A 21,790-nucleotide genomic window follows, 5' to 3' on the forward strand; every position below is an offset into this window, starting at 1 on the left:
AATGACAAATGCTGGAGAGGCTGTGGAGAAAGGGGAACCCTCCTACACTTCTGGTGGGAATGCAGGTTGGTGCAGCCACTGTGGAAAACAGTATGGAGATTCCTCAAAAGACTAGGAATAGACTTACCATATGACCCAGGAATCTCGCTCCTGGTCATATGGACAGAAGGGACCCTACTTCAAAATGACACCTGCACCCCAATGCTCATAGCAGCACTATTTACAATAGCCAAGACATGGAAACAGCCTAAATGTCCATCAACAGATGACTAGATAAAGAAGAGATGGTATATTTATACAATGGAATACTATTCAGCCATAAAAACGACAACATAACGCCATTTGCAGCAACATGGATGTTCCTGAAGAATGTCATTCTAAGTGAAGTAAGCCAGAAAGAGAAAGAAAAATACCATATGAGATTGCTCATATGCGGAATCAAAAAAAATAAAAAACAAAAATACAAAACAGAAACAGACTCATAGACATAGAATACAAACTTGTGGTTGCCAGGGGGACGGGGAGTGGGAAGGGACTGGGATTTCAAAGTGTAGAATAGATAAACAAGATTGTACTGTATAGCACAGGGAAATATATACAGGATCTTGTGGTGGCTCACAGCGAAGGAGAATGTGACAATGAATGTATGTATGTTCATGTATAACTGAAAAGTTGTGCTTTACACTGGAATTTGACCAACATTGTAAAATGACTGTAACTCAATAAAAAGTGTTGAAAAAACCCCCACTATTTGGATAGGTCATGTGAAATCCCTGAAACTTCATATTTTTTACTAACTAAAGATTTAATTACTGGTAAAAATGATGAGAATGCATGTTAGCTTCCAATTGTACTCGTGTCCTGGTTCTTAAAATGTTAACGGTAGTTCTTTCTTCCCCTTCCGTTCTCTCTAAGCTCCCTCCTTTTGGGCTCTTGTCCCCACAACCCCACTGAAACTACACCAGATGAGGTTTCTAATGTCCCGCACCTTCCTAATTCCATGGTCGATTCTCAGTCCTCATCTGACTTGACTTAGCAGTAGCTAATACAACAGATCAGTTACTCTCCTCTCCTCTCCTTGATACACGTTTTTACTTTTCCTAGGACAACATACTTGTTTTCATTCTATCTTACTACTCTCTCTCGGGTTTTTTGTTTTTTTTTTTTTTTCTCTTATCTTTTTTCTCTCTGTGTTCTTAATGGTGGAACGCCTCAGTGCTCAGTCCTGGGCCATCTCCTTTGTCTGCACTCATTCCTTAGGTGAGGTCATCTATTCTCAGGTTTTAGATACCATTGTTGCTGAGAACTTCCGAATTTATGTCTCCTCCCTAGCTTTTCTCCTGAACTTCATATTCAGATATTCAACTGCTTAGTTAACATCTCTCCTCGGGTATCTGACATGTCATACTTAAAATACCTGAAACTGAACTGCTCATACCGACCCCAAGTTGTTCCCTCTGCAGTTCTATCTCAGTTGATAACTCTATCCCTCTGGTTGCTCAGGCCAGGCAGCTTGTAGTCAATTTTTGACTTTTCTCATTCTTTTTTACTCTTTATCTTGTTCATCCCGAGGTAAACCTGCTAATTCTATTTTCAAAATGTGTAAAGAATCCAACCAGTTCTTAGTATCTCCATGGCTATCAGCCTGTTCCACCTACGATCATCTTTTACTGTATTAGCCTCTGAACTAGTCAGTCTCCTGTTTCTATCCTTGCCCTCTTTGGTGGTTTAAAATATATTCACAAACTCTGACTCTTCAGAAGATAGAGCCTAATCCCCTCTCCTTGAGTGTGAGTTGGACTTACAGACTTGTTTCTAATAAATAGAAAAAGGCAAAAATGACAATGTGCATCTTCTGAGAACTGGGTCAGTTTTAGCCTCATTCTGTTGGGTCACTTGCTCTGGGGGAAACCAGCTGCCATGCTATGAGGACCTCAACTCTGTGGAGAAACCCTATGTCAAGGAGCTGAAGCTTCTCACCAACAGGGAACTGATACCTCTTGCCAGCAGCCATGTGGGTCAGCCATCCTGGAAATGAATCCTCTGGCCCCAGTAGAACCTTGTCATGACTGTAGCCCCAGCTAACATCTCAACTGTAACTTTTTGAGAGATTCTGAGCCAGAATGACCCAGCTTAGCAACTTCCAAATACTTGATCCATAGAAACTGAGAAATAACAAATGTTTATTGTTTTAAGCTGCTATATCTTCTGGAAATTTATGTAGAAATAGATAACTCATACACCTGCTTTTAATCTGTTCTCAAAACAGCAACCACATGGATGCTTTAAAAATATGTCAGGTCATGTCTTTCCACTTCTTACACAACAGTCTAATAGCTCCCCGTTTCCTTAGGGCAAAATGGAAAGTCTTTAATGGTTGTTATGGACTGAATGTGTCCCCCACAAAGTCTCGTGATGAAACCCCTTAATGTGATGGTATTAAGAGATGGGGTCTTTGGAGGTATTTAGGATTAGATGTCTTTGTAAGAAGAGGATCCTGGCCCTTAGAAGAGTCCCGAGAGGGCTTCTGTCTCTCAGCTCTCTGCCATGTAAGAATACGAGAAGACACTGTCTAAGAAGCAGGAAGTGAGGACTCACCAGATGCAATCTGCCAGCACCTTCATCTTGGGCTTCCCAGCTTGCAGAACTGTGAGAAATAAATGCTGTTTTTTTTTCTCTTTCTTCCTTTCTTCCTCCCTCCCTCCCTCCCTTCCCTTTCTTTCTTTCTTTCTTCCTCCCTCCCTCCCTTCCCTTTCTTTTTCTTTCTTTCTTTCCTTCTTTCTTTCCTTCTTTCTTTCTTTCTTTCTTTCTTTCTTTCTTTCTTTCTTTCTTTCTTTCTTTCTTTCTTTCTTTCTTTCTTTCTTTCTTTCTTTCTCTCTCTCTCTCTCTCTCTCTCTTTCTCCCTTTCTCCCTTTCTTTCTCCCTTTCTCCCTTTCTCTTTCTCTTTCTCTCTTTTTCTTTCTTTCTTTTTCTTTCTTTTTCTTCCTTCCTTCCTTCCTTGTACAGTCAATTACAATTTGTCAGTTTCTGGTATACAGCACAATGTCCAGTCATGCATATACAGACATACGTTTATAGTGTTTACTGTTTAAGGCATCCAGTCAATGGTATTTTTGTTATAGTGGCCTGACCAGACTAAAACAATGATGGACAAGATCCTATAGGATGTGATCCTTCTCCACTGTTTCCTCACTGACCCCTTCTCCTCCTTCCCCCCATCAACTTACTCAGCTCATTCACCCTGTTCTCTTTCATGTTTCTCAAACATCCTAGGGATCTTCCCACCTTAGTCTTTGTATTAGTGGTTCCTGCCAAATGAAAAGCTTAGATATCCACACAGCCAACTCCTTCACCTTCTTCACATCCGCACATCACACAAATATTACTGTTCCAATGAAGTATACTCTGGCCACCTTATTAATTTAAAATTGCACCCTATCCCTTCTCTGGGACTCAGCATGCCATTGATCCTGCCTTGCCTCACACTAACATATGGTATGATTCATTCTTTTATGTTCATGTTATGCACTGCTTATTGTTTTACTGTTTCTCTCTCCCAAAGAGCAGAAATCCTTGCCTATTGTATTTATTGATGCACCTTAAATACTTAAAATAGTGCCTGGTCAATAGTAGTTGCTCAATATCTATTTGTTGATTGATTTCCTGTTTCTTGGAGTCTCACTTTTTAAGTCCTTTCTTCAATATCTGGCATCCACTTAATTTAAAGCACTGAATCCTGAAGCTTGCATGACCAATTCGAAGGTTTTGAAGGATATATACAAACTCGATAAACATGGCCTTCATCATTCATTCATTCATTCAAAAAATATTTTTTCTTGAATTTATGTTAAATGACAGGCATTTTGCTTGGTCCTGAGAATACAAGCATAAATAAAACATACCCGTAGTCTAAAGAAAATTAGAGTTGAAGAGAAAGGAAAAGACAGCAAACAGTTCATTATAGGAGATGGGATAGAGTGGGATTAGTTTGGATTTAGACATGTTAAAGGTACTTTTGAGATATCCAAGTGGAGATAAATGTTTCTGGAGTTTATGAGAGTTTTGGGCAAGACATTTAGTTTTGGTGTCATTGTCATATAGGAAGGGAATAAGGTCACTAAGGAAGAATGTACATAGTGTAAAAGGGGATTAAGAATGTAATTTTATAAAACATATATAGAAGGAGGGAGAGGATATAGTTATAGGGGCTGTTTACAAATATCCCTGTTCTTTTCCTCCTGGATATGGGTTGTATTGCATCTCTCTGGCTCCTGTGAATTTATAGCCATGCGACATGCTTTGGTCAATTGAATGTGAGTGGAAATGTTGTGTATCACTTCTTAGGAGGAGTTTTAAGAGGATATACAGGAGTCAGCTGGTTCCCTTTTCCTTGCCCTGATGAGTATAAAATGTGATGAGATGGAGCCTCTGTCACCCTTTTTCCCTGAGTGATTATCAATATTGAAGCCCCTTGAGGCCTGTCCTGGACTAGCAGTGTGAGTAAGGAAGACACTTTTGTCGGGTTATGTCACTGTGTTGTTTGTTACCACACTATAATCTGCTCTGTCTTGGTGATTCTGGGAGGGATTTAAGAAAAGGAGACTCTCGTCGGGGGAGAGGGAATGGGTTAGGGGAGAATATAGCTCAGTGGTAGGGCGCGTGCTTAGCATACACAAGGTCCTGGGTTCAGTCCCCAGTACCCCCATTAAAAAATCAATAAAGGGGGAGAGAGAAATTAGGAGTTTGTGGTTAACAGTTACACATTACTATAAATAAAAAAAGAAGAAGAAAAGGAGACTCTCAGGGAGAATAGAAAAGAACAGTGAGAGAAGGTTTTGAGAAGATAAAGATATCAAATCCTTCACTGCAAGATACAGATTGAAAAGTGTTCATTAGATTTGGCATTTAGTAGGTCATGTGTAATTTTAGTAAGTTATGCAATGTGAAGAAAAAACAGTTTCTTTCAAATGGTTAACAGTCAAAGGAAAAAAATACACGCCTGGACAGCAGCAAAATTGAGGCTCTTGCCATTGCTATTTCCTTGCTTCTCATTTACTTTGCAAACATCAGCAGTTGGCTTCTGAGCCCAGCAATTTCTCCCTTCCCTGTTCCATGGTCACTTTGAATTTACGTACTCCATACTCCTTCCTTCTTTCCCTCCTTCCTGTCTCTGTAGCTACCCTTTAGGTTCTATAGTAGCTTCCTCCATCCTTTCTCAGTAGAACTTCTTAAAAAATAAGTATGTAATTTTAATTCACACTTCTTCTCCTCTTTAGCCTATTGCAAATTGACTTTTGACCTCATCAATCTAGTGAAATGAGTAATACCAGGGAGATTTTTCATAAAAAACCATATATAATTAGTTTTTAAACTTTCTGCATTAATCTCTTTAATTTTATGTTATGACATGGTGCAGATTATTTGCTGAGTAGTTCATTTTGTCTTAGCCAAAGAGCAAATTGAACCTGTCAGTCAAACTGCATGGAATAAGAAATAAGTTTTTAATAGAAGTAAACAGAAACTTGTACAATAAAAATATTTTTGTGGCATTTGAAATATCATTGGTTGCAAGTTTTGAAAGTATACAAGGTGTTTTCTGTTCTTATTTATTTTAGTTGGGATTTTAATTGCAGGCAGCTTATTTTTTTTCCCCCTTCTGACTCACAGTCACAATACTTGAGCACAATAATGAAGCCTTGTTCAATTTGAGACTTCCCTGTAGTAATGTAATAAACAACATTACAAAGATTTTTCACAGATATTTCCTCATTTAACAACTTTTTGAAGGGTGTTTAATTTCCCCCTATTTACAGATGAAGAAATGGAAACACAAAGAAGATAAATTGCCACATTCACGTTGCCACAGGTTTTGAGTATGTTTGCTCAAATCTAGGTTTTCTGACTCCAAATTTAGAGCTGCTTCTACCATTGCCGGTTTCTTAGCTGCAGTACATATACATAAATAACAACAAAGATACAGTGACTATTCAAAGGAAATTCATTTTTTATTTTTATTTGTTTATTTATTTATGAAATTCATTTTTTAAATTGACATTTTTGTTCAAACATTACAGGACCATACATTTCCCATAATTTTAAGCTATTTTGATACCTTGTTAAAATGTTACATGTGGAATGAGTTTAGATATTAAATGAGTTTAGGTTGACAATAAGGAGCCACCATGCACTTTAGTAAATATTCTTTCACACCACCCCACTCTGAACAGACATGGTCACATTGTCTTTAACATAGAAGTGGGTGTTTAATACCCTTTGGTAATGAGAAGAGGTTAAAGAAGTTTGAGTGTAAATGGTGAGAAGAGTAATTGGATATGATGTTGTCTTAAATACAGCCATCAGGCTGTTGATTTGTTTCAGTCCGTCCTAAAATATTCATTACAAAATTTTGTGAGCACCTCTGGCTCATTTATCAGTATCTGTGAAACTACAAAACAATACCTTGTCTTTAAGGCTGATGTATATATGATTTACTAAAATCTAGGCTCTCTAGATGACTTTTAAAATTTAAGTAATAGGTATGTGAACACCAGATGCAAAAACCTGGCTTTGCTCTTCCCAGTTCAAATTTATATTAACAAAATCCTTCGCAAAGGCAGTCTCCTTGAGAATATGCACAGACTACTGGGAATATTCAAGACAATAAGTTTAAGAGGATCAATCAGCTGACTCAGCAAGAAAAGGAATTCAGGGAATTTGGTTCTAGATGGGAACTAGAACAAGCAAACAGGATGAGCAATCATTTATTGGAAGAAATAGAATTGTTTTGTTTCAGGTGTATTTAAATCGTGGAAAGTGAGGTTTTTCCAGGCATTAAGAGGATGATTGAAAACCTGGAGCTTAGAGGATATTACACATGGAAGACACTGAGGCCACCTGCCTCACTAGAGGAGGTGGACAGCAATAGTAAGGCCTGGTGATTAGAGGCTGCTGTAGCTGTTGGATGCATGCTGGATGCAGCAAAGAGCTGTTGAAATTTCTTTCTTTCCCCCAATTATTTAGGTATAATTGATATACAACATTGTATACATTTAAGGTGTATAACTATTATAATATCATCGATGTATCGATATATGTGTATGTATTGATACATTGATATACAGAACAAAATGATTACCACAATAAACTCTGTTAACATTCATCACCTCACATACATGTTTTTCTTGTGTGATGAGAGCTTTTAATATCTGCTCTCTTAGTAACTGTCAAAAAATAATACAGCTGTACACTTGAAACTAACATTGTAAGTCAACTATATGTCAGTAAATTTTTTTTTAATACAGAGTTATTAACTTTAGTCATCATGCTGTACATTACATCTGTTTGGCCTGATTTTGGGTTTTGAAATTGGGAAGGAAGTAACTAGACTCAGGGAGATCAGCCATTACTGTTTTGCAGAATTTTGGATTTCATAGACCAGTAAAGTTCCTAACAAAATTCTTGAGGGCTAATATATAGTTGTCAAATATTTATTTTCCTAAGGAAGGATGTTAAAAAATTACCACATTCTATCTCTACCATTTCATAAGAGAACTGAATTTTCACATCAAATTGCAGAAAGGACAAGTGTGTCCTTCCAGAGTGAAGGACAGAACATTACAATGAATAAACTTGGTGTATTAACGACCTGCTGCATTGTCCTTATTTTCTCATTTCCTCTTGTACCAGTAAAGCTTTGTCACATACCTGCATGTCTTCTCAGATTGATGGCTGAGGCCTACTGAGCTAAGAGAATATCATAATTATTCAGGCATGGGATGATGAAAACCTGGGAAAGGAGAAGAAAGAGTAAGTGAAAGAAGGAAGATGCTGACAGGAGAATGACAGCACTTGGTGACTGTAGATGATAAAGGGAGAGAGTGAAAGGTACCTATGGAAATTATACTGTGGGCTGATGGTTTTTAATAGTCGGCATTGCACGTTACACTGCCCTAATTCATCTCATAACAGATCCTTTGGAATATCATATCAACTGATTGATGTCTTGCTGTCATCTTCATCAGGACTAGCAACCAGAAATGCAATTTGCCAGTCGTGTGAAGATCATGTTTTTATTGGTGATTGATGAGTTAAACTATTTCTCCATCTAAAGGCAAACTGATCTTGAGTAAGATTTTAGAAGAGCAAGAAAGTTGATTTAAAAGGAGGCTGGAAAGTTCACTTTAATGAACGACCATCATATAGTCATATCAAACTTCCATCAATTTTTTAAAAACAATTACCAAGATTCTTAGAGTTTAATACCGATATTTTGTTCTAGATTCTTGAGAATTGTCATTTAGCAATTGCCAAGTTTTACTGTTGTAGTAGTAGACTTCTGATTGGTTTTCTTTTTCAATGGAATGATGTCATGATATAAGTAGAGGTGTATGAATTGTTATATTTGTTGAAAAAGAGCAAAGGTGCTTTGTGACTTTGGAAATTATATTTCAGGGTTACTCACAAGAGGATACCTTATTTAGGAAAGAAGGTGAATTTTTTTCTTTCTAGTAAGGGATTTACTCAAAAACGGTTAATGGCAAATGTGTTCTTTGCTGCATGTTAATCTACAGCATTAATTTAAGGCGGTCTTAATCTGTGTTTCTGGACTTCTTTTAAATGTCAGACTCTGGAAAGGCTACACTGGCTCACTCCACTGCCAGGTAATAGCTAGTATTGTCTTTGCTGCAGGGCATTTAAAATGAAATTTTGAGGTTATTGAAAAAAGTACCAGTTCACTTACGATACAATAGCTTAGGTGTGAATATCTGAAAGAAAAAAAAAAATTCAATAAACGGCTGTGGAGTTATTTGCTGGAATTCACTACACAATAATGAGAAAAGGTTTGTGGCTTTGCTCATAAAGGAAATGGGTCATTAAATTTTACCCTTAGTGCTGGTACACAGTTTCAGCACCCAGTAAGAAGTCTGCATGCATTAAAGAACTTAAGCAATTATTAAAAGAAAGTTGCAAGAAATAAATGGCATTTATGTAAAAAGGAGACTGACTTCAAACTGCTAGTGCTTTAAAAATTCCATAACTGCAAATCAAGTTCAGAACAGGATTTAGGATTTAGTAACAATTAAAGCAATTTCAATCCCTTAATCCCTTTGTGATAACTATATTCATCATTTAACCATTTTACAAGGAAAAGAATAAAAATGTTAATGTTGATTCCTATCAGCACTTGTGACTGAAAGTTTTATTATGTATTATAAGTACATATGGCCCCAAATAGCTATTTGATTTATAGTTTAGGTACTGGTATGGAATAAAACAGTTTCTACTGTTTTTAATCACTGCAAGGGCAGTATGAATCATTCTTCAAATAAAAATACTTCCTTTTTGACCTTTCCCAAAGATGTTTCAAAATACAAGAATGCATCTTTTTTTGGTCTGATGTCTCCAGAACTTCCACTCATCATCTGGAAGGTGATTATTTTCTAAGTTGATCCTAGCCTTGCAAAAGAGTTCTATCTAGAGATTTAAATATATTACTAACTTAGAAAATAAATTTCAAACGATTCATGCTGTTTTACCTAGAATTATTACATTATTCAGAGTAAATATTTTATTAAACTCAATAGGGAGCCGGAAACTGAATAAACAAGGTTTATTTCTAAAGGAGGTACCTGAGTGTATATAAAATAACTAATGAAAAATAAAGTTAATAAAATGGGGCAGCTAAATCATATAAGTCAACAAAATTTATATTGAAAAGACCTTATAAATATTAACTTCAATTTTCCTAGATTGCCATATGAAATTGCTGTTATTTGAAGTCAAAACAAAATGTATGTGATACCTGACATTTTACTTAAATTTATTTAAACAAAGTTTGTATGTGTCCCAAACCTGCTGCAATTTCTGAGACACCATTCCAAGTACTCATATTTGTTAGCCATTTAATCCTCACAATAACACCATGACCTGGAAACCCGAGTTATGTCCATTTTATGGATGAGAAAAGTACAATGTAGAGCTCCAAATGGACAAAAATTGCTAGCAGCTGGGTGGGGTCTTGGGGTTGAGTCATGTCACCTAGTGAGTTTTATTTCATGATTTCTTCCCGTCTCCCATCATCCTTCTGTCATGAAGTATTATAATTTCATTATTTCTTTGGCTCGTTCTTTCTTCTCCTTTTCTGGGTTCTTGTCACTTATGCCAGAATAACCGTCATATTGTGGTCTCTTAGTTTAGTATATCTCAGGCATCAGTCTGAAATGAAATTTTAGTACCCTCCTTCTTAACCTAGTAATCTGGTTCTGGGTTTCAAAAAATGATTCTTATGCAACAGCTATTATTTATACACTGTTGAAGGAAACACTACTTGCAATCATTTATAAGCACTTACAAGAAATACTTTATAACTTCCCAAATGGTCTCCCTGCATCCACTCTTTTCCCTCTCTTTTGTTCTTTATTATACAGCAGCTAGAACCACTATTTTATTTTATTTTTAAAATAATTTTTTAAAATTTTATTTTTTATTGAAATGTAGTTGATTTACAATGTTAGTTTCAGGTGTACAGTGAAGCAATTGAGTTATACAAAGGCATACACATACGTATTTTCTTTTCAGATTCTTTTCCATTACATTATTATAAGAAATTGAATATAGTTTCCTGTGCTATACAGTAGTCCTTATTGTTTATCTATTTTATATATAGTGATGTGTATCTATGAATCCCAGACTCCTAATTTATCTCTCCCTGCCCTTTCCCCTTTGGTAACCATGGTTTGTCTTCTGTGTCCGTGAAGAACTACCATTTTAGAATGTGAATTGGAGTGGTCATCACTTCACTTCCTTTCCAAAATCTTTCCAAGCTTTGCACTGCTCTTAGAAAAAAATCCCAGCTCCCACTCAGGACTACAGAACCCTGAGTGTACTCATTTCTGCCTGCCTCTTTGATCTCTTCTTGTGTATGTACCTCTGTCCTCTTGTTCCCTCAAATGGACCTTTGCACAGTCACTCCTCTTTAATGTTTAACGCCTTAGCTCACTTGCTTGCTTCATGTCTCACCTCTCCAGAGAGGCATTCTCTGCTCTCCTGGCTAAGGTCCATCCCACTGCTGTTCTCTCTTACAGCACTCAGTTCCTTGCCTTCAGGGTCTCACTCCTGTTCATGAATCTATATTTATTCATTTGTGTACTTTTAAAATGTATCTCTTATGCACCAGACTATCAGCTCACTGAGGACAGGGACTCCATCAGCTTTGTTCACCAATAAATTATCAGCATTCAGCAGTCTCATTTACACAGTGGATTCTGAATAAATGTGGAGTATGATTCCAGTCTTATGTATTTCAATGTGTTTCAGTGTTGGTGGCAGAAATTTGAGCCTAATAAAGATTTAGAGTCCAAATTTGAGGTGAGTTAGACATAGGGGAATGCAAAAGCTCAAAAATGGTGGAGGTAGGACTATGTCTTTAAGAAGGCTGAACTCTAAAGTCCCATTATATTTTTGAACAAATTATTTTAAACAAGGAAGAAACTGAAAAGATCATCATAGAAAACAAGTAGCTTCTCCTTAAACATAAACCAGTGGTGATGATGCAGGGAATTAGAATATGCTACCCCTAAATATGCTACTTAACAGATGTAAGGGTTGTTTTGAGCTGAAGGCAACTAAGAAATAGTAAATGCAGAAATGTTTCTGCCCTCCCCCTTTCTGTCTCAAAGCATGACATACATTTTTCTTTGTGGAGATCTCCCTTCCCCTCTCCTGTACTGGGAGGAGAAAAACAACCACTGTAATTGGAGACAGAAAGCACTGAGATGGAGCTGCACAAACAACCTTTACTAAAATAACCTCTGTCTTCCATTCGTTTCTTCCCAATATTTCCCTTTGCACAATTTCCCATGCTAGAAGTCCAAACCCTTTTCCTTTGACTTACTAATTCTCTACAAATTTATTGCCTTTTGTTAAAATGGTATATAAGACCTCCACCCACTATGATCTGCCTCTGTGGGTCTTCATTTCTCATCCATGAGGCCCTCCGTGCACATAAAAAATTAAAATTCCAACAACAAGTAAAGTTTATTATTTTTCTACTGTTAAATCTGTCTCTTGTCACTTTAATTCACATGCCTCAGAAACTTCAGAGAGTAGAGGAAAATGTTTTTTTCTCCCCTACAATAGCAAGCCTTAAATGAGCTCTAGCCATATGAACTATCAGAATTATGGCTCTTGCTTTCTTGAGAAGAAATGAGGGCTTGCCAACTCTGGCCTCTTGCCTGACAGCTGTAACTTTGAGGTGTCTGTTTGCATTGCATTTTATTTCTTTGCTATGCTACAAAGATTCTTTTACCAGGACCTCCCAGCTTTTCACTGCTTGCTTCTCCTCTTTGCCTAACGGGCACATGTGGCTATTTAAATTTAAATTAATAGAGATTAGCTAGTGGCTACCCTATTGGACAGTGCAGATACTGAACACATCCATCACTGCCGAAAGTTCTGCTCAAGAGCACTGCCTTAGGTTGTTCCTAAAGGGCTTGACTTGCAGGAAGACATAACAGCACAGCTCCTCAGCCTTGAGTTCAGGTAGCTATATTGCTTTTTTGACATCTAAATGAAATTTACAGTCACACAGGCTCAGCCAATGGGGCAGTAATCCATATTTAATTGTCATATACTTTTGAAAGATAATGAAACTGGTAAAATATTAATTACCTGTGTAAAGCCCTGAGGAGCAGCAGTTGTTCGGCTTAGACATAAAGAGGGAGGAGATGATATTAGCGTAATGTTCAGGGGAAAGGAAAATCAGCTGTAGATGTGACCTGCTGGTGTTGAGTTGGCTGATCCTCACTGGCCAGGCAGCTGTCCATTTCCTCCCAGGCCATTTCTGACGTCCCCAATAAAAGAGGTCTCCTAGATGAAACAGGACAAGTGTTTTGACAAAGATCTAGAAGCAGTAATAGTTGCTCAGTATATGAGACTGACATAGGAATTGTGTGGTTGATACTGCTAGTTGCAATTACCCTTTCCTAAGAAATGAGGCTAGTTGTAGCAAAATGATGTATCTTTTGTTTCGCAGATCTTTCCTACAGAAAAGGCATAGTTGAGGTTAAGGAGGTCTCCTAGATGAAACAGGTTAAGCCCATGGCATTTTCTCCAGCAAAATCTCAAGAAAATATGAACTAGACAGTAAGATAATCCTAAGGGTTAGATTACAAAAGCAGTCCAACCTGCTTTAAGTAAAGATTTAAACAATTCTTAGTGAATGAGTAATCTGTAACTCTATTCAGATTTACCCTCATAATGAATTTCATTGTGCAGATTTTCTCCCACCATGATGAATCTTGAAAAATGATACCGTTTTGGTCAATGATTCTTCTTTTCTTCCCCCCTACTAAAACACCTTTTTCACCAAAAGAGACATTAAATAAATGTACTATCAAAGGTGACATTTCAACATTATGACATCAGGCAAAGACACATTCAACAGTTTATTTCACACGACAATTTCTAGGCAGGGGTTATCATGTGGAACACATTTGAATTACCTGCCATGTGTGGATGAATCCAAAACATTTTGCTTTGTGTGTGTTGGGGGGGGGGGGCAGGATATCTTTTTCCTCTAACCTCCTAGTTTCTCTCTGGCTGGGGCCTTGACTAACAAATGACAGATTAACAAGAGAAAAGCACACACGTTTATTCAATATGAGTTTTATGTGATACAAGAATCTTCATAAAGAAATGAAGACCCAAAGAAATGATTAAATCTGAGTATGTTTATACTGGGTTTGATGAAGAGTGGAAACTTATGGAAAAATATGATAGAGCAAAGGTTATGAACTAAGGCTAGTAAACTAGGGGAAACTTAGCAAGTCCTGTTCAGCAGGAATGGTCCTTTCCTCTGGGCATAGGGAGGGCACCTCTCACATGAGGGTTACATGAACTGCTTTGGGAGAGAAAGGAAGGTCAGAGAGTACTTTCTTCACCTGCTGTTTCTCAAATTCCTTTAGTTTAAAACAACCGGCTAAGGCACCTGATTTTAGGGTGGCGTGTTCTGAATTGCATTGTGTGCCTACTCTAAGGAAAGAGATGAAGATGTAATATCTTCTATGAATCTTCAGTCTGTTGTGCTCTTATCCAGAAGATGTTTTCTTTTTTAGGGGAATATAATTTTATTTTCAAGGGCAGTGTAAGTGCAAAATAATCATGAAAACCCAAATCTGAAAGATTCGTGAAGAAAATGTTTCAGAAATAAGAAAAAATGACAAATACAATAGCACTGCAGTTTATATACAAGCTGTATTTGTTTACTTTCAAATTGCTGTTTATTACTAATATAAACATGTTTTCATTCAATTGATGTATTTTTCTAGCTGTGAAAATTGAGTATCTTGTGTTGAGGTGAAGCACATCACAATTTTCCTATTAAATTTAATGAAAACACTTTTTAAAAGACATTTTAAAAGCTCTTTACTTAACGGCAGGGTTTACAAGTACTAATGAAAATCATTAAGCAAGGAATAGGAGTACTTGAAAAAGAACACTTTGATTGGGACTTGTAATGACTTCTAAGCCAAGCAGAAGATCCTGTGGTTTGAGAAGCTATCACTGTAAATGGGAAGCCTGGACAATTTTATTATTGTTTCTGCCTAATATTTATCTAGGTTGAATTCTTTTGCCACAAAGCTGTCAAATTTTCCACTCTGCTTTTCTATCTGCCACTTCTTATGGGCTCCAACAAGAGGGACAAGTTAGCAATATCACCTGCCTTTGCTAAATTAACAGTATTCTCACTGTACTTCACTAAGATTTATGAAATAATTCAGATGGTTGAAATTCTTTTATTATTTCTCACATTTAAAATTATTCACCACAAACCCTTATATTATTTAATCATTAAAAAGTTTTGCCTTAAGCTGTTTTCTTTCCCGAGAAATCTTTAATAAAGGACCAAAATACTTTTGAAAATTCCATTGCTATTCCTCAACTCACTTGTTTCTTAACATCTTATTTCTCAAAATAAAACAGGGACAGTTTAGATAGTATAAAACGATATATAATTGTGTATATATACATGTAAAATCATATATAAATATAGCTCTAACTATGTATTTTTCCTTTCTAAAATTTTAAGCCACATTTTAATATATTGTATCCAAAAGTCCTGTTTAGTGCTTCTGATGTATGTGTCTATAAATCTGGTTTCCTGAGCTAAATTTTGGGGGCTAAATAACTTGTTGAGCTTTTATTGTGGGTGAATGTGAAATGTACTCTACTTCTCCATACGTAAGTCTTACTCTGTGCAAAGGAAGAACTTTTAGTCAGAACTAGTGGTCATTTTATTGTGGTCATTTATTTGCACCTCTAATACAGCTTTCAAGGAGATTAAGACAAAGAGAAAATCAAATTATCTCAGTTACGTATTTGATGGAGAAGGAAAGTTAAAGTTAATGACCAGTAAGATATACATGGCTTCATGGTCATAGATTGTTGAAAAGCAATTTTTAGGTCTAAAATGTGAGACATTATTAATTTCATCAAAAATGATTTAAACCAATGATTATATCACATTGCATTGCACAAAATGAACCTTCAATAAATATTAATTTACTGATTTATACAAACATATACTATCTAATAGGCATTTTATTTATTGAGTTTATTTACATAATGATGTGAAAGACATTAGTATTAAAATTAAATTGTGAACAGCCTGTATTACATTACCAAAAGTATCATTGTTTAGGTGCCAAAAATGTGTCTTTAAGCAGTTCCATCTGATTTACTTCTCATATTAATTTTTGTTTAGTGGCATTTTAAAATAAAAGAGCTTGGATTATAAGTGTATGCTTACTAACTAAAGCAAAGATGAAAAATACTTTGGCTTTTATCTGGGTAACTTTAGACCAAAGCACATATATTAGTAGGGAAAACTTTTTCACCTAAGCTTTTTTAGGGTTTATGTTGGCTGAATTATCTGTCTAGGTTCCACTCTATTCATTCATTTATTGTCATTGTATCTTCAGAAAACAACATTAACTGTCTGACTAATCCAAATATTAAAAATCTCTAATATTTCTTAAATTTGGGGTATGGTTTTCCTGAATTAGCTCTTTTAAAAATTCAAGCTCATTGAATAATGACTCTTAATAAATCCTTATTATATAATTAACTTCTGTGCAATTCTATGCTAAAGAAAATATTTTATTTGGATAAAATATTTATTCAAATTTACTTTTATAAATTAAATATTTATAATAAAGTATAAAATAGATTATTATCCAAACAAATAGAAAATTCACAGTTGTTTATTGAACAGTTGACATGATACAATCTGACATTTTAAAAATAGAATTATCTCATCTCCATGTTTCCTTTAAAACATTTGAGTTGCTATCGTGTGTCCTTAAGAGTTTTGTAGAATATGACTGTCTTATTTAAGGATTTAAAAAAATCAGGAGTCTATTTCCTGCCATCTACAGGACAAAGTAAAAGTGGAAGAGGGGACTGACTTTGAGTTAAGACCGATCATGTGTTAGTTACTAAGCTTTAGAGAGTAAATCTTTTTAAAATCTTTCCAACACCCTTTGAGGTAATTATTATCTCCATTTTACCCAGGAGAAAACTGAAGTTCAATGTGGTTAATTTATTTGTTCAAGGTCACAGATTTATCTAGTAAAAGGTAGAGTCAGCATTTGAACAGGGTTATGTCTGATACCATGTTTTTTACACTGTAGGGGAGCAAAATTTGTCACCCCAAAATGTGTATTTGGGGCATGGCGATTAATTTAGGCTGATTATTTTTAAATCCCAAAAGACTCAGGAAAAACTTTTCACCTTTCCTCTGACTGTCTAAAAGAATATAGATGGAGGATCTGTTCCAGGAAGGGAGCTGTCACCATAAATAACTATAGTATCAATTAGGTGTGAGACCAGGAAGATCCTAGCAAAGTCTATTTATTAAAATTTCTCTCCATGTCCCATAGTCTCTGCCTGGCCCAGCAAACATTTATGTACCAAACATTTGCTTTTCCATCTCCATGTGAATTACCTTTTCCCCGATTGATTTCTCAAACCACTACCCACCAACATCTTCTTCTGTCTTTAGCTGAAGATGGTATTTAAGATGAGGGTTTTGGCGATTTTGGCAAGTTTTCCTGGGTCTCTCTCATGCATACATGTTGTTAAACTTTTTTTGGGATTTCCTTCTGTTAATCTGTCTCACGTCAATTTAATTCTTAGATCAGCCGGAAGAACTTAGGAGGATAGAGGAAAATTTCTTCCTCCTTGACAACACCGTAACAAGTTACCTCCATTCCTTAATTATTAGAAAGAGATCTTTAAATTAGCTTTGACAAAACATAATATCATTTCAGTTTCACATAATAAGGAATTTACTTTTTTAGCACTAATCTAAAACTACCTGGGCAGACTTGCCCAAGTTTCCACAGCTCCCTGTTTGATCCATCCTATTTTGCCTCGATGGTCTCGTTTAGTCTTAAGCACAGCCCTGTGAATTAGGCACTATTATCCTTTTAGAAATCGGGAAAGAGGAGGAGAGAAAAAAAGGAGGGGCTTGCCTATCGTGGTGTTTAGACAAAAGGCAGATAACCTGGACACTAATTGAGGTCTTTTGTCCTTACCCCCAAAGGCTTTTTCCACTGCACTTCAGTGAAGACACTGGGAGAATTAAACAGATCCTGTGAAATGCAAAAACTGAAACAAGTTCTAGACAATTTAGTGGAACCCATCTTGTTTACCTGTTGAATAATACTAATACTACGAGTAATAGAGATTAGTATTTACTGAGCTCATCAGTCTACTGAAGAGTCTCCGTCATTATTTCTCATTTATTCTTTACAAGTCTATGAATTTCCCCATTTTGGAAATGAAGAAATTTAGTCACTTAGATAATAAATAATTTGCCCAAATTCACACAACTGTAGGAGCTCAATTTTAAATAAAAAAAAAATGCAACTGCAAAGTTCTTGCAAGTAACCATGAAAGACATTCTATCTTTAACCTCTTATATTCATCCTTTTCAATTAGTCTCTCTTTAGCAAGCTATTCCTAATGGCACCGGCTGGACATTGTCCCCTTAAATCTATATAATGCCAAGTCTGTATCTTTATTTTGAAGGCATCTTCTTGTTTTTTGTTTTTTGAAGTTATTTACATATTTAGTCTACCTCCCATACTAGACCCTAAGCTTCCCAAGAACTTGTCAGAGGTCTGAGTTAGCCAAGAGACTTTATATACTCTCACCTCAACTAGACGAGAAGCTCCACTTCTTATGTGCAATTTTGGGATCCTCAGAATTCAGCCGTAGAGACCTGGGACCCTCTCTAGCAAGTGAGGACTTTAATAATGTGTGATTGGATTGAAGAGCTATAAAACACTTGACAGGGCTGTAAGGAGATTATTTTAAAATACTGTTGCATTTGCTCTTACAGTCTTGTTAATAAAAAAAAAAAATCTAAAATAATGATAAAGGAACTAAACCCTCAACTCTTTTTCATTCACGCAAAGTTAACGAGGGTACCGTTTCTAAAAACCACCGAGAAAGTAGATGGATAGCTAACAAAGGACAATCAAAAACCAAATTCCACTTTGACAATGCTACGAGTAATGTTTAATGGCTTTCTATTGATCATAAGGTTGTGAACAAAATCCTTACCAGAACCTCCAAGTCTATATATTTTCTAGACTCTTACTTCTTCACGATTTTCTCAATTCTTACAACTCCCCGTGTACTCTCTACCAAAAAGTTTTGCACATTCTGTTCCCCCTGTCTGAATGCAACATGATATTCTTAAATTCATTATGAATTAGAAACTCACATTTCAATCAATGTATTTATTTATTTAATCAGTTTAATTAATTTCTTTATGCCTGCTCTATGCAAGGCAATGTAAGAGATTTGGGGCCCAACAACATAGTTCTTATCTCAGGTTAATTAAAATCTTGTGAAAAATATGCATAAACATCTTAAAAACAAATTAAAGAGACAAAATAATAATTCAGGGAAATAAGAGAAGGAAAATCACAAGGTACTGTGTGATTAAATGTTCAATAAATAATCCTATTAGGCATAGCACTTAATTTGGTAGTCTCAAGTTTCTTGAAATCTCTCAATAAAGTAAAAGGTCACAATGGCTTGCTTCACGGTGATATATACTTGAATGAAACCCAGTTGGTGGCCGGCCCTCATTCTTATTCTGCAGGTGGGAGGTGTGTGAGGCTAGGTAGGGAATGTGACTGGGAAATTGGGATGTATGTCTCTGAGTCCCCAGGTTTCTCCCCAGAATGGGCTGATAGAATGGTCATGAACTAACCAGGAGATTCTTGAAATCCCTGCCACTGTCTTGAAAGTCTCAGACAGTCAGATTATCCCTATTCATATTTAAGCTTGAGTTTACAACTACCTACAAGGTGATGCCAAAGCATACTGAGACTAGAGATTTTAGTGTGCACAATGAGATTAATGGAACTCCTGGATGGCTAGTTCTGCAGGCTTACACATTTCATTGACCATTACCATAATGTAACCCATATTTTATGTGATTGATTTTTTTGATGTGAGTTATTGCATTTTCTCAGCATTTTACAGTTTAAGTTTACAGTATAAGTTTCATTTTTATTTAAATGTAGTATTAAACTCACATATTTGTTGCAAAGATCAAACAAGGTAATTAGTGTAAAGCACTGTTAGAAAAAACTAACATAGAAAAAACTCAGTAATTGTTAGGTATTATTATTAATAGAAATGTTTGAACAACTGGCTCAAATCACATTTATTAGTGATGCTAGTGAAAAATTTAACATGTTATGGCATGGACACTGACCAATCAGAACAAATGGCCCAAAGCTTTAACCCATTATTCTTCCATCATGGGGAGGTTCATGGGGCCCCATGGGAGGGGCTGGGTGGCTGAAGAATTTAAGGGGGACACCTGGAGGTTCAAGCCAATGATTCAACTGGTATAGAAGTATTTCAGTATTTTAAATTGCTGCATTGTACATTTTGATACATATTGCAGAGTGTGAAAATATTTCTTTTCTTTCTCACCTTTGTTTTGGTATTGCACATTTTTATTTTCACCTTGACCAATTGTACCTGACTGGTCGTGTTTCTCAAGGTTGAAGAATGTCTTCATTACTGATTAGAAATCAATAAAAAAGAGAAAAGTAAAAACATTTAGCTAAGTACCCCACAGATCAAAGAAGAAATCATAATACAATTAGGAATTATTTATAACTGGAAAGCAATGAAAACTTCTGGGATACAGTTAAAATGGTCCTTAAGGAGAAATTTATATCTTAACTACTTATAGTAGAAAAGAACAAAGAGTGATAAATAAGCCAAGTGTACAACTTAAGAAGTTAGAAAAAGAACAATGAGAGAAAATTCAAAGAAAGTGGAAGAACAAAAATACAAAGATGAGAGCAGAATTGGTGAATTAGAAAAAAATTACAGAGAAGTTCAAAAAGCCAAAAGCTGATTATGTTAAAAGATGAATTAAATAGACAACCTCTTATTGTGGTAATCATTTCACAATATATACACATACATATATCAAATCATTATGTTGTACACCTAAAACTAATACAATGTTTTATGTCAATTTTATCAATAAAACTGGAAAAAAAATAGCCTCTGGCAAGACTGAGAAAAGAGATAGAAGACATAAGTAATTCTAGAACCAAAAGTAGAACATAACTACAGATATAGCAGAGACTTAAAAAATCCTGTGGGAATAGCATGTGCAAATACATGCTAATGAATTGGAAAAGGTAAAAAACAGACAATTTTGTAGAAAATTGGCTTATGATGATATAAAAAAGTAAACATACCTATAACTTGTCAAAAAAGAAATTAAATCAATAGTTTACACCACACACACACACACACACACCCACAATGTACACACGTACTCATCTAAGTCCAGATTGTTTTACAGGTGAATTTTAACAATCCTTCACAGAATAAATAATCTCTAATTTATAGGAATTTTTCTAAATTTAAGGCTCTTTAAATCACTTTAAGATGCTAATACACCTTGATTAAAAATGCTGAGAAGCAGATGAGAGAGAAATTTTATAGGATAATTCCCTTTATGAACATGAAGCCAGATTTCTAAATGTGATATTAGCAAAAATAATTCAGCAGTATATAAATAAATCATAGACAAGTCTTTCCCTTAGAAATGTAAGAATGGGTTAACAGAAAATCTTTCATTGTAATTTATCATGTTAACTGTATTATTAAATTCAGTTATCAGGTTTTGATTGACTGAAATCTCAAACACAGACACTGCCGGGGTAAACTGAATATGCTGTACTCACTGCCGGGGTAAACTGAATATGCTGTACTCATCTATAGATACAGAAGGAAATCATCCTAAACTTGAGAAGCATGCGATTCAGTTTTAGCTTTTTAGTTTGAATTTTAAATAAGATTTGAAAAATAAATTTACAGAAATGATACCTATTATTCCTTTGCCTCAAGCATACAATTTTTTTTGTATTTCTTTTTGACTCCCTCTGATAATATAAAAAATGATGATAAACACAGTAGCTAGTATTTATTGGGTATTTTGAGTGCATCTGTACTATAAGTCTCTGAGGGAAACTAAACTCCAGAAGTATTACATAATGTGTTCAAAGTTACAGCTACTAAATGTTAGAACAATATCACTATAAACTCAATGAATCTAAAATTATACTTTCCATTTGACATTGTGTATTTATAGTATTGCATACATCTGCATAATCTGCATATTTATTGTACTATTTCACAGAGTTGGCTTACTTAATATTAGGTTACTTCCAGGTCT

The sequence above is a fragment of the Camelus ferus genome, chromosome 5, assembly GCF_009834535.1.
Source record: "Camelus ferus isolate YT-003-E chromosome 5, BCGSAC_Cfer_1.0, whole genome shotgun sequence".
NCBI lineage: Eukaryota > Metazoa > Chordata > Mammalia > Artiodactyla > Camelidae > Camelus > Camelus ferus.